The following is a 9,528-nucleotide window of genomic DNA, read 5'->3' on the forward strand; positions in this document are numbered from 1 at the left end:
TTTGTTGAATAGAGTTAGAACCACGGAAATACTTAGACTTTTAAACGTTGTTGATGGAGGGGATGCCCTTTATTTAATTTAATCTCTTATATGATAAACTCACACCTGTTTTAATGAACTTCGTCTGATTTCTTGTATGTTTAATAAGTTTCTTAAGGGATCACTGTTGCCTTTAGAGTATTCAGTCGTATTTTATCTATGATGAAGGTTCAGGTGTCGGGCTGTTGTGTGGCAACTATTTTCTGATTGGTAAGTGTAGAAACCAGATACTTGGCACTTCGTCACAGGTTTAAATGGTGCCCAGAACCGGGAAAACATCACATTTATCACTCTAGTTTAAACTGTTGGTGTTAGGGATACATATTGTTGGGAGAGTGACCATATAGTTGTTTGTTTTGCATTTGTATTGAATTGTTAGTTGATAACTTAGAGAAAAAGGCTTAGTTAAATGTTCAGAAATTTTTAGCAGCCTTCCATCTGAAACCACTCTAACTAAAGCACAGTGGAGTGCTTTAGCAGTAGCATGCGGTGGTTTCGTGTCTAGTAGTATTGTAAAGGCACAAATAAGATTTATTACTTTGGAAACATTGATAGACTCTGGTAAAATACTATGATGTCATAATAGCAGATGATGCTTTTTCTTTGAAACCATGGTTGATGAAGCCATAAAGGAAATGACTTACCGATGGAAACACTAATTCACAACTATCGACTTTCTAGAGCCAGGAGAATATCTGAAAATGCCTTCGGGATATTGGTTGGTTAGTTCCAGATTTTAGACAGCAAATTAGACCTTCCCCTGAACGTGTTAAGCTAATTACACTGGCAGGCCTTGTGTTGCACAGTTATTTGTTTAATCGACAGAGGATGTAAGTAATGATATACTAATTGCAGAGCAATGACGTAATGGCACTGGTGTTGGCTGGGAAAACTTAAATGCTCTAGGCCAAAGGCCTACGCAGGAGGCTATAAATGTACGCAACACATTTTGTGAACACTTCAGTAATGAAGGCAAGGTAGCATCTCAGGATGCTATGTGGCTTCAGGAACTAGCTCCTTTTTTTGTGGTGATGATACTTAATAACAAAGTGCTACATATATTTGAATAGGATAAATTAAATTTTACCATTGTATACATCCAGGACTTTTGCATTTTTATAGCCGACTGCAATAAAAAGTGCTCTGCATAAATTTTATAGAATAAATAAAGTGTGTGTAATGATTTTTTTAATTTAACATTATAATATTATAATGCAATGGGAAATAAAATTATGGCCCTGGCCCTGGTACAGATTCTTTACTTTTTTGTCATATCTATACCCCATGAAAGATATCATACAGGAAGAAAAAAAATACCACCATACAACAGTTTATAGCCAATGATTAAGTAACTGCCTTCCTCCTCTTTCAATTTGTTTAGGAATGCAGCAAGTTTAAGCATAAGTTTCGGATGTTGATGGCGAGGAAATTCAGAGAATACTTCTTTTACAAAAACCACAGCTGCGTATGGGATGTCTTCTTTCTTTTGTGCTTGTGCAGTGGTTTTTAAAATAAATAATGCTGCCTCAGTTATCATCCGTGATGATGATGATCGACTTGTTCCTGTCCCCGAGTGTGAAGATGATGGAATAGCAGATCAATGTCATCTATGCTACTGTCATAATTGAATGTCTGCAATGACTGATGGATGACTTCATCATCAGACTGATAGGGGTCAACTTGTACCAAAAGAGATTGAGATGATTGGGAATCCTGCCCATTGGAGGTCTGCGACTCCGGCTGATGGGAAACTGGGACTCCTGCTGAAAAAAAAAGGGTAAATCATAAAAAAAGGAATATAAAAATAAAGGCAACTTCTGTAATAACACTGAAATGCAAAACTAAGTATACAATACTTGAAACAATCATACATTCTTAATACTTACAGACACAGCAATCTCAATGTTTGATGTACTTTTCCCTGGGGTGACAACATCAGTCAGGAACAACATTAAATCAAAGAGCCTCCATTTTGGAACATAGTCCCCTTCTGAGCCACTTTTTGTTTTTTATTTTAGCCAGCTTCCTCTGGAATGATGTTTTTAAGATGCTAAATTTCCTCATTACAGCATCTGCAAGAGAAAAGTCAAGTATGATTAACTTATAATAATCATAGTAATAATGGAATGAAAGGTGTATTTTATAAGTTGGCACTACAAGGAATCCAGAGGGTGAAGCCTCCTGGCCGGGCTAAGTATGTTAGGTTAGAATTTCAACTTTTAAGGCGGGTATCCAAAACTAAAGTCTAAAATACTCAATACAGGGGATCCAAAGGGCCCTTTGCCAGTGTATGTTCATACTTGTTGAATGAAAAGACACTTGAGACAATCTCTCTCTATGTACATGTGGCTGTGTTATGCAACATTCGAGACGCGAATAGTCAATATTCATAATTTGTCATAGTAACCATGCAGCAATTCAGCGACAGGTTAGGAGGTTAAGGCAGGTGTTTCAGAACATTAAGGGCCACTAGCTTAACCTAAAACACTTACCTAACCTGTCACTGAATTGGTTATTTCCTAGTTGGGCCTCATTAAATGCTTCCTTATGCCACGACCATAAACTAAAGTAATGCAAAAGTAAATAATAATGGTGACTACTGTTTATTTCCTTCAAGTGCTGTTTGGTAGGGTAGAGTGGGGTAAAAGGCCTCTCCCTATTTTCTTGCTTACTGCATATCATAGCAACTTTGTCAGCTGATCAGTGCAGCAACACCTTCTGCCTGAAGCTTTCTATGCCAAGCTGCCAGGGAGAACTAGAATGGGACACAGCTAGCACGCATTTTTCTTCTTTGGACACATTTCATGTAAGTATGCGTGCTATATCAGGAATATCCTGTGCGGACATCTTGTCAGTAAAGTTACTTTAAATGAGAACTAAGAAATATCTTGCAATGGAATCCAGACTTGAAAACTTAATTGAGATACAGGTGGATTTCGTTTTCTTAAAAAATGGCAAGTGGGGTAAAAGGCCCACCACGCTTTGGGGCAAGAAGCCCAGGGGGCTTTTTACCCCATCTGATCAGTTAGACGTGCAACCAGTGGTGAAAGACTACACACTACATCTCATTTATGCAACGAATGCTGCTGGAGTTTGTTTTCTTCATATGTTTATATTTGCCCGTAAAAGGATGACTTCACTACTTATGATTTGCAGCTCTCCTGGATCAATTGCTAGATGCACAGCAAATGGATGGTATAATGCTGATTGTTTCGTAGACTGGCTACGTCACTTTGCTAAGATTGTTAAGCCAAGTCAAGCAGAAAGGCACATTACAATTCCGGATGGCCACCACAGTCACAGGACTTAAGCCAGAGAGAATGGAGTAATGTAAAGGTAATTAGTTTACCTTTTTCACATGTGTCATTCTTGTTATTATGTAAGATTTATCCATTATTTCTTTTATTTGTACTATTCTTGGTGCAATATAAACAAAGTAAAATTATTTATAACTGTGCTATTACAGCTGTCATGTGGAGGAAGTGTCAATTTATTTTACAATTTCGCTAATTTAAATTCCTATGAATACCACAGAGTTCCTAGGTTTTACAAGAAACTAAGAATTCTAAAATTAATTACTATATATTTTCCAACATTATTCTTGAATATTTTTGTGTGAAAGGTAGAATTTTTTATATTTAGCAAAAATACACGCCTATTTTTCTATATAAGTGGATGTTTTCATGAAGTACCACAATATCTTAGGTATGGGGCAAAAAGCCCCCACCCAGGGCTTCTTACCCCACCCATGGGTTCTTACCCCACCCATGGGGTAAAAGGCTCCCTTTGTTGTTTTTTTTTTTAGGTCATGTTTTTACTATCCTAAATTGCTAACAGCCTCTCATGATTATGATCGTTGATACACCAATAACAAAGCTTTCTAGAAATATCTCTATTAGGTCGATAGCTGCAATACTGTAGACAATATAAGCATTTCTCCTAAGGGCGTACCCGCGTGAAGTCACAATAATCAACAGATATCACAAGTTTAACATACGACTAGAATTTGAGAAATATCTAGAAGTGTTCGTGAACTATCGGTGATAAGATTAGTGTGAAAATAGTAGGATAAAGCGTCTTCTAAGTTAGTTTTTATCAAGTGTAATACTATAAATCAGAACAAGATGGCAGTAAGTTCCAACTGCGGGAAGAGGTGGCGTAATTTGGCGTGTTTAGCAGATTCGCAATACGATGAGGTAGCAGGAAGGAACTGGCATTTCTCATCTATGAAATCAGCAACAGTCCTAACCAAAAAGATACAAAAGCATTCATAGATATATTAGAAGGATATAATCCTTCAAACTGGAACAAATCTAATGAAAACATCTTGAAAATAATTGAAGAAGTTCCAAATAAAATCCAAGTGGTCAAGAGACTCATAAAGAAAATATACATAAACCAACATATTCCGACAAAGAAAATGAATAAGGTGAATCTTGTGAATATACTAATTGATGCATTAGGAAAAAGAATGCCAAAAGCATGCAAACTGTGTAAGGTTTGGTATAGCATAGTCAATCCACAAAAACCTAATCAGAAAATGTGCTGCATGCAACATTCCGACCCATCCACGTGTGCTGAGGTAATACAAGATTTGAGAAAAGATACAAGAATTTTTTGTTCAACATGTCTATCATGGATAGACAATGTTATTAAATCAAGATTGAATGTACAAATAGTTGAGGATGAAAAGAAGAAGAGGAAGAGGAAGAAGAAGAAGAAAAAGAAGAAGAGGAAAACGGAAGAGAAGTAAACAAAAATGAAATGACAGAAAAAAACAAAAATAAGGAAAACAAAGAACAAGATAAAAGTATGGATGCAGAGATACTCATTGATACTACATGAGGCAATAAAGCAGCATACCTACGAAGAAATATTACGATATGACAACAGAAAAGCAAATCCGAAGAGGCTCTACCCAGATCTATACAATGACGGGAAAGAGGAAAAAATAGACCAAGAAAGACAAAATCTGCAACCTTTTGAAAAGAGGGAATTGCAGATTTGGAGAAAGATGTTACTACAAACATCCTAAGATATGTCAAAAACTATGAAATATATGGTAAATGTGCATACTTAGATGGATATGGGGATGATTGCAGAGATCTGCATCCAAAAATATGTAAAAACCTAAAAGAAGGAAAAGGATGTAAGTTCGACAAAAAATGCAAATATATGCACCCTGTAGCCATGAATCATAATCAAATAAATAACCAACCAAGTAATAAAATCCAAAATAAGAAAGAAACAAATAAAGAGAGAAATCAAGAATATCAGGTAAAAGAGAAAAGCAAACCACCAATGAGATATGCAGAGGTGTCAGCCAAAAAATTTCAAAGCATCAGCTCCGAAATTCTACTCAAGAGATAACTGTATTTATTATGCAAGAGGATATTGCAGAAACGGAGAAAATTGCAGATTCAGACACAAAATTAATAATTATGATGAAGAAAGATCAAATATTATGGAAAAGTTGGATTTTTTAATGTCAGAATTTCTGGAAATGAAAAAAAGAACAACATACCAGAACAGGAAAGAGACATGGGAAAATCCTTATTACTATCAGTATTAAATGAAGGAGAAAACACGCAAACCATCATAGTGATGAATGCGCAGGGTTTAGTTACGAGTAACTCAAAAAGAAAAATAGAGTACTTAGAAGAACTAACCCAAAATGAAAAGAAAATAGATATAATGAATATAAGTGAAACCTGGTATTCCCAAGAGACTGGGAATGATGATCAAATAAAAGGGTTCCAAACTTATAGATCAGATAGAAAAAATAGGAATCAAGGGGGAACCGCAATATATGGGAAAGACAAAAAACAAGGAAAAATATATGAGAAATATAGTAACTCAGAATGTGAACTAATAGCGGTAGAATTTGAATCTGAAAAATTGATGAACATAGTAATATATAGACCTCCTAATACTAAAGAGTTTGACTTAATAATTGAAAAATTGGATGATATATGTAGAAATCACAAGGACTGGACTATTCTCCTATCTGGTGACTTCACCTTTCCTTTCGTAGAATGGAAAGAACGAATAGGAGATTGTGGTTGTACTTATACATATAAAAAAGAGAGTAATAGTAGTGCAGAAGATAAGAGGCAATTGAAAAGCTATTAGATATGCTACTAGAATACAAACATTCAACAAATAAATCACCTGCCAACAAGAAAGGAAAATACTTTAGACCTAGTATTTGTGAACGAGATGAATTATGTTAAAGAAATAATAGTTTATAATGCGAGTATTTCAGACCATAATGTCATAGAATTAACAGTTCATTCCAAAGCAAGTGAAAATAGAGATAAGCAAGAAATGAAAAGTGGGAAGGATATGGAAAATACAACTTCTACCAGTAAAATATAAAATGGTCAGAAATTAATGAAGAATTAAACAAAAATTGGGATAACATTTTCTTCGTAAGTGATGACTAAGGGTAAATACGGAGATATTATATAAAATATTGGAGATAATAGTGGAAAAATATATACCGAAGAAGAAAAGTAAACATTATACATGCATACAAAGAGACAGAAGGATCTTGTTCCAGAAAATCAGAAAGTGGAAAAAAGGTCTTGCAAAAGAAAAAAATGCATGGAAAGTTATAGAACTAAAAAGTAAGATAGAAAATGCAGAACAAAAGATTATACAATCAAAAGAAAATGAAAACGGGACTTGGAAGAAAAAACCCTATTAAATATCAAGCAAAACCCCAAACTATTATACTCATATGCGAAGAAGATGAATAAAAGAAGAATAGAAATAGGCCCTCTGAGAATTGAAGGGAGATTAACGAATGAAAAAAAGGAAATTTGCAACATACTGGCAGAACGATATAAGAGAGAATTCACCCTAGAATAGATAATGAAGATAATGATATAGAAGTAAGAGATGAAAATAGTGAATATTTAGCTGACATAGATATTAATGAAGCTGATATTGTGCAGGCTATTAATGAAATTAAAAATGGAGCGCTGCAGGGCCTGATGGAATTCCTGCTATTTTGTTAAAGAAAGTAGTTCATTCTATCGCAAAGCCACTTGCAATATTATTAAGACAAAGTGTAGATACAGGCAAGATATATGATGAGCACAAATTAGCATATATTACCCCTACTTTCAAAAGTGGATCAAGACTAGAGGCAAGTAATTATAGGCCTGTGAGTCTAACATCACATATTATGAAAGTGTATGAAAGGGTAATGAAGAAAAATATTATGAAACATTTAATAAAAAAATAATTTGTTTAATAAAGGACAACATGGTTTCGTACCCGGAAAAAGTACACAAACCCAACTGTTAGTCCACCGTGAAAACATATTCAAAAATATGAAAAGCGGAAATGAAACAGATGTGGTTTATTTCGACTTTGCAAAAGCTTTTGATAAAGTAGACCATAATATATTAGCGAAGAAAATTAGAAAACACAATATCGTGGATAAAGTAGGAAGATGGTTAAAAGAATTTTTACACAACAGAAAACAGATAGTTATTGCAAACGACGAGAAATCGGATGAAGCCAAGGTAATATCCGGTGTGCCGCAAGGTACGGTGTTAGCTGCAATACTGTTTGTTATTATGATTGAAGACATAGACAATAATGTTAAGGATTCGGTAGTGAGTAGTTTCGCAGATGACACAAGAATAAGTAGAGAAATTACTTGTGATGAAGATAGGAAACGCTCTACAAAGAGACCTTAACAAAGTATATGATTGGGCAGAGGTAAATAGGATTGGTATTTAACTCTGATAAATTTGAATCAATAAATTATGGAGACAGAGAAAGAAAGCTATATGCATATAAGGGACCTAATAATGAGACCATCACAAATAAGGAAGCAGTTAAAGACCTTGGTGTGATGATGAATAGGAACAATGTTATGCAATGATCAAATAGCAACTCTGTTGGCAAAATGTAAAGCAAAAATCAAAGGAATGTTGTTACGGCACTTCAAAACAAGAAAAGAAAAGCTGAACACATGATTATGCTTTATAAAACATATGTTCGTAGTCCACTTGAATATTGCAATATGATATGGTACCCACACTATCAAAAGGATATTGCACAAATAGAGAGTGTACAAAGGTCCTTTACAGCTAGAATAGAAGAAGTTAAGGACCTAGACTACTGGGAAAGACTACAATTCTTAAAATTATATAGTCTAGAAAGGAGAAGAGAACGCTACATGATAATTCAGGCATGGAAACAGATAGAAGGAATAGCAGAAAATATCATGGAACTAAAAATATCAGAAAGAGCAAGCAGAGGTAGATTAATAGTGCCCAAAACTATACCAGGAAAAATAAGGGGAAAGCACACAGGACATTAATCCACTACGCACCAGCATCGATAATGCAGCGTCTATTCAATGCGTTGCCAGCTCATCTGAGGAATATATCAGGAGTGAGCGTAGATGTGTTTAAGAATAAGCTCGACAAATATCTAAACTGCATCCCAGACCATCCAAGATTGGAAAGATGCAAAATATACCGGAAGATGTACTAGCAACTCTCTGGTAGACATTAGAGGTGCCTCACACTGAGGGACCTGGGGCAACCCGAACAAGATGTAAGGTCTGTAAGGTAAGGTAAGGTACTCAAATTATGCTATCCTAACCAGAGTGCCGCTGTGGCCTCTGAATTCTAGCTTGTAACTGTCACAGTATATTAAGCAATATGAGTAGGCTTGCCAAAAGTTAAGTGTTAATATAGTATTTATCACGAAATAAGGGTAGTTTACATTCCGCGGACAGAGCCTACAGCTCCAAAACTATGATCCCAAATAAAATAAAAAAAGGCGTAGAATAAAAGTTGTTCAGCATTCCAAAATCTACCGGAAGTCACTTATCCGACCAATTTACACCAATTTGCCATCAGCCGATATTTCCCATGAAACAACTTTTTCTAAGTACCCAGTTGATGTGATTGGTGACACGGAGGTCAGAGCTCCCGTAGTTCTTGAGATAGCCCCGACCTCATCGCGGGAATTTTAAATCAAACCAATTCTGCATCAGGTTGACCCAGGTCATTCCCAAGGGACATGGATTAATTTCCTACCAACCAGTAAAAATGCGTCTGATGAATATGATTCATACACTTATACCTTCTCTCGAAGAATTCATTCTTTCTGTAGTTCACCGCCATCATGGATAGAATACACGAACTATTGTTCCCAAAAAGTGTCTCTGCAGACGAGTTCGATAGTTATACTCATTTGTATATTAGTATTGTGATCGAGTTTCTACGCAATACTGACGAATTTATGAAGTGGCTTTATACAGAAGGTTTACTTGATGATTATTCAGGTTCATGTACAATGTGCAACACAGGAAACCGACGATTCATGAAAGATGGGACCAGCAAGGCCACAGGTCAGCCCATATATACATGTGGCGCTGTACAAATTGCAAGTGCAGAAAGACGGTATCAGTCCGGCATGGGTCATATCATAATGGTACAGTATATGTATGACAGTATG

The sequence above is a fragment of the Macrobrachium nipponense genome, chromosome 28 (genome assembly GCF_015104395.2).
Source record: "Macrobrachium nipponense isolate FS-2020 chromosome 28, ASM1510439v2, whole genome shotgun sequence".
NCBI lineage: Eukaryota > Metazoa > Arthropoda > Malacostraca > Decapoda > Palaemonidae > Macrobrachium > Macrobrachium nipponense.